Source organism: Micropterus dolomieu, linkage group LG04 (genome assembly GCF_021292245.1).
Source record: "Micropterus dolomieu isolate WLL.071019.BEF.003 ecotype Adirondacks linkage group LG04, ASM2129224v1, whole genome shotgun sequence".
Lineage (NCBI taxonomy): Eukaryota > Metazoa > Chordata > Actinopteri > Centrarchiformes > Centrarchidae > Micropterus > Micropterus dolomieu.
In genome coordinates, this window is record NC_060153.1 from 1,364,049 (window position 1) to 1,368,853 (window position 4,805).

The 4,805-nt window shown below is 38.5% G+C and overlaps 1 protein-coding gene across 1 annotated transcript in view; it reads right to left on the bottom strand.

The window, feature by feature from the left end:
• Positions 1 to 4,805, bottom strand: part of LOC123969116 (snake venom serine protease BthaTL-like) — an 11,356-nt gene that overhangs the window by 6,246 nt on the left and 305 nt on the right. The gene's annotated exons all lie outside the window — the stretch shown is intronic.

A 4,805-nucleotide genomic window follows, 5' to 3' on the forward strand; every position in this document is an offset into this window, starting at 1 on the left:
ACGCTCAAAATTGCTTAAATCACCTTTCTTTCCCATTCTGACATTCAGTTTGGAGTTCATGAGATTGTCTTGACCAGGACCACACCCCTAAATGCATTGAAGCAACTGCCATGTGATTGGTTGATTAGATAATTGCATTAATGAGAAATTGAACAGGTGTTCCTAATAATCCTTTAGGTGAGTGTATACATACATATTGTAAATAAGCAACAAAATTTTAAGACAAAATAAGAATGTAGTGAATGTGAATATGTGTCAAACAATATTACCAAACATACAAGCAAAAATAACATTACCTGTGAAAATAAAGATAAAATGTATTATTAAATGTATTTATTAAAAACAAACAACATTAATCTCACGTCTTTTATTATTAGGGCCTGCAGTTGTTGTTCCATAACCTGCAATCTGAACTGTATCACCTTTGAAATACAACAAAAGTTTTATAGCAGTTTTCTTTTAGTCTAAATAATGATTTAAAAAGTTGAGATGAGCTTTCAGACCAAAAGTCTGCAGCCATCATAATTTATTATTATTTGTGCTTCAAGTACAGATAACAGAAGATGGAGAAGAAATCAGCCGACTGATGGACCGTCAACGAAGTCGGTTTAAAACAGAGACATTTTTCTCTGTACTCATTACCATTCATTTCACAAAGGTTATGTAGAACACAACATGCTATCACCATAGATTTGATCATGTGTATGTTGCAGTCATTTTGTTTTAACAAACACCGCCATTTGCCCTTCAGTCTGCCAAAAGCATTCTCAACCACCACCCTGGCTCTGCTTGTTTTGTGGTTGTACACAAGTTGCTGCTGTGTTAAACGGCCATTGTCTGTGAAAGGTTTCATCAGCCAGATTTTCAAAGGATAGGCTGCGTCACCAAGGAGACAGAACCCAACATCATGTCCAGAAATGTCCTTTGTTTTGTCAGGGTGCAGCAAACCCATGTCCTCTAGGCCCCACAACCCTGACAAGTGCAGTACTCTGGCATCATGCAGGCTCCCTGGTGCTCCTGTAATAACATTCCAAAAGAGACCTTTTCCATCCACAACAGCCTGCTGGATGATCGAATGTTAGCCCTGAGATTATCTTGCAGGCTGAGATTGACCTTTGTCATTCTCATAACATTATAAAGTACGTTTCTGGTGCAGACAAAGGGGTTTTGATTTAACTTTGCGATAAGACCTTTTTTCCATAGCAAACATTTTGAATTCTCAAACACAGAAACTCTGGTGTATCTAATGACATAATAATGAATACATTGCTGTTAAGTTAAGTTACTGTTGAGGAGAATCAAATGTGTGCATGATGTAAACTAGTTCTCTTTTTCTCAACACTTCTGTGTCTACACTTCTGCTGTGAAGGTGACTGGCTGTTTTCTGTGGTATCTTTTTACCAAAAATCCCAATTTGCAAGTCAGGATGAAGAGTCAAAAACTCTTTGAAACTGCCTTATATATTTATATGAAACAATTTGAACTATAAAAAACACAGTGCTAAATAACAGTATAATAAAGAGTTGAAAATGTCAGAACTCGTTACATTATGTGACATACATGTAACGAGTTGCAAACGATACAAATCCTCTTTTAAGAACAATATAGAATGGCAATAATAAGGAGGGAAACTGCTTTTATATAGCATACAACTAAAAGCAAGAAGTCAATGCCATGAATCAAAGTGCTGGCTATAGCCGCTGATAAACTGTATTCCACCTGAGCTACACACTTACAACATGTATAGGATAAGATAGGCTGTGTCACCAAGGAGACAGAACCCAACATCATGTCCAGAAAAGTCCTTTGTTTTGTCAGGGTGCAGCAAACCTCTATTAGCCCCCCCACAACCCTGACAAGTGCAGTACTCTGGCATCATGCAGGCTCCCTGGTGCTCCTGTAATAACATTCCAAAAGAGACCTTTTCCATCCACAACAGCCTGTGTGTGTGTGTGTGTGTTTGTGTGTGTGTGTGTGTGGTGTGTGTGTGTGTGTGTATGTGTATGTGTGGTGTGTGTGTGTGTGTGTATGTGTGTTTGTGTGTGTGTGTGTGTGTGTGTGTGACTCTGACGTGCAGTAACTCCTATGTAAAAAAGTGGAGAGTCTGGTCCCTTCCAGGATGTGGTGGTGAGAGGTGTCACGGGTTTTATTTTCTTCAACCGTAGCTAAACTGTCTTGTAAATAATAAAGACAACTAAGCTTTCTCAGGGATTGAAGTAACCTACGGCGCAACCAGAGAAGTGAAAAAAACAAAAACAAAAACACTTTTATTTTAGTCCTATAGTTATCATGGATGCCAGGCATCCACTGGATACTTTTTCCTACAAAGAGAATTGTGACTTTGTTTATAATCTAAAATACTGTGTTAATAGCTTACCTCAAAACAGTGTGCATGAGTGAAACTTAAAACCTGTGTCATCCTCATAATGAAACAATGTCTATAAACAATGTAGATATAGCAGTAGGTCTCTTAAAAGACAAAAGCGTTTTATTGTAAGGAATCCTATATGTGTTTTACCTATTTTGAGGGTCATTGTGATGTATATACTTACAAAACACTGCATAAACAACAGTTAATCCCAATGTGTGACTTTGTGGGAGAGAATAGGATGGGATCACAGCAAGACAGTGGTCGGGTTGACATGAAAGCGTGATTACGGATCTAGAGCCGCTGCTGTTTTATCTTTATCATTGTAATATAGCCTACTTTAGTCTATATGATGCAATACTGTTATCAGGAACTAAATGTTACAAAGAGCAAACGCCAGAGTTGGTGAATTGGGATGGGTTTATGTGTGAAAAAAACAGATGGCGATCACAGAGAGGTGACAATCCTTAATTATACCTAAAGTCACCCCAGCCCCCCCATAAGGGTTGATGGACTGATTGTCAGACAAAAAAAGAGCTTCATTTGGTTAAGCTATAGCCTACCTCCTTTATTTTAAGATAGATGTCATTAGTAAAATAACATCTTAATTAAGTGTTTAAAATATTTATTAGATATCGCAATACCGCATGTGCATATAATATCCTCTTAACATTTAACAGTAGCTACACAAAGTCTAGCTATTTATTTTTTACAAGTCCCACATCGTGGTTGTTTTTATTTTCTCTTCATTTATAATCTAAACTAAATGTGATATCATGCATTAAAACAGTGTGCGTGAGTGTATCGTTAAAACCCCTGAGCCACCCTCATAGCGCAAACAATGTCTATAAACATTGCACATATGGTAGCCTAGTATTAAAAGATACGACCCCGTTTAATCGGTGTGCTGCTGTTATCTATAGGAAGTTTTCCATGTCTCCCCTTAACTGCGAGGAGAGGGTATGTGGGACCTGCAGGCTAAGATAGTGGGTGGGGAGATAATGAGGTGGAGAACATGGGGGCTGACAGAGACCCTGACAAAAGGGTTAAAAGTTACAGAGAGGTCTTTTACCACCCCTTACTGCCATGTAGGTGTAAAAGCATGCTGATGTTCCACGGCTAAAACACTTTGGCTTCCAGTGGAAGCTTAAATGCCATCTGTCAGTGTTCCCATGATGCAATGCGATGAAGAAAATTTTGTTAAAATGTGTTAATAAGTCTCGTTTATGCTTATAATATAATAATTTTTGTTGGTAATTGTCATTCTTTTGGTAGTTTACAGTTGAAAACATGAGTGAAGGGAATGTTTAATTTAAGTATAGCCACACTGCGTATAGTAGAGGATGCGACGGGTATAGACGGGTTTCTTGTATACAAACACTATTGGGCAAAAGCGCTTCGGTAGCCGGTCAGAAGACTATAGTCAACTGCTGGGATCAGCGTAGATGTAGTGGATCAGCCAGTGTGTTTTAATAATTTTATGCGATTATGAGATTCCAAAAATCTCTTTTGTCACTCCCTGAGGAAGGGTGAGGTGGGGGGGTTGAGATACAACAGACAGGCTGACCAAAACTTAAAGTGAAAGGTCTTCCTCCCCTGGAGTTGACCTTTGACATGCAAACTAGAGACAGCACCTTGGTAAGGGGCTGCACAAACTCAGACATAAAGACTAGAAACTGTTTATACTGAGTGGCATCTTATCTACCCTGACTATAAAAGTGACAACATTAACACTCCCCAGTGACTAACCTCTCCTAAATCAGCCAATCAAAACCAAAGCTTTTGGAAGGAAGGCAGGAAACCCTAAACTGCCCCCACACAGGGTAGCCATGGCAACCGTGCCCCCTTTGATAATTATTCAGTCTTGACTCTCTACCCCACCAAAGAGCCATTAATTTGGACTCTTAACATGCCCTCTCACTTTCACAGCTAGGTGTGAGGAACTCCAGATGCCAGAGAAGGACACTGCCCCCGAATTCCTTTGTGTGGACAAATGAATATTGTCTCCTTATAGCTTGCCTATTACCTTGTTTAATTAAATGATCTTTAAGTTACTTAGCAGGTCTCTCCACTCCATTTGAGTAGTTATATTACCATGTTGTTGTTGAAATGAAGAATCCATAAAGAAAGTTAATTTGCAGTGTTCTAATCTTCCACAATACTCACTGATACTCCTATAATTTATGTTATACTAATGACTTGCTTCAACACCGTTCTATATAGTTTCTTGGAAATTATATGACAAAGAAATGTTATCCTATGCTAGTTGATCAATTTTCCAGCTCGAATTCAATGTTAAATAACTAATTTCCCCAGCTCCTGAGCAAATGATTGTTTTAAAGAAATAATCAAAGTTATCTTCAGTCTCCTCATTGAACCAGAGTTCCCCCAAGAGGACAAACTAAGTATTACATGCCATTGTTCTGAAATGCCGCTT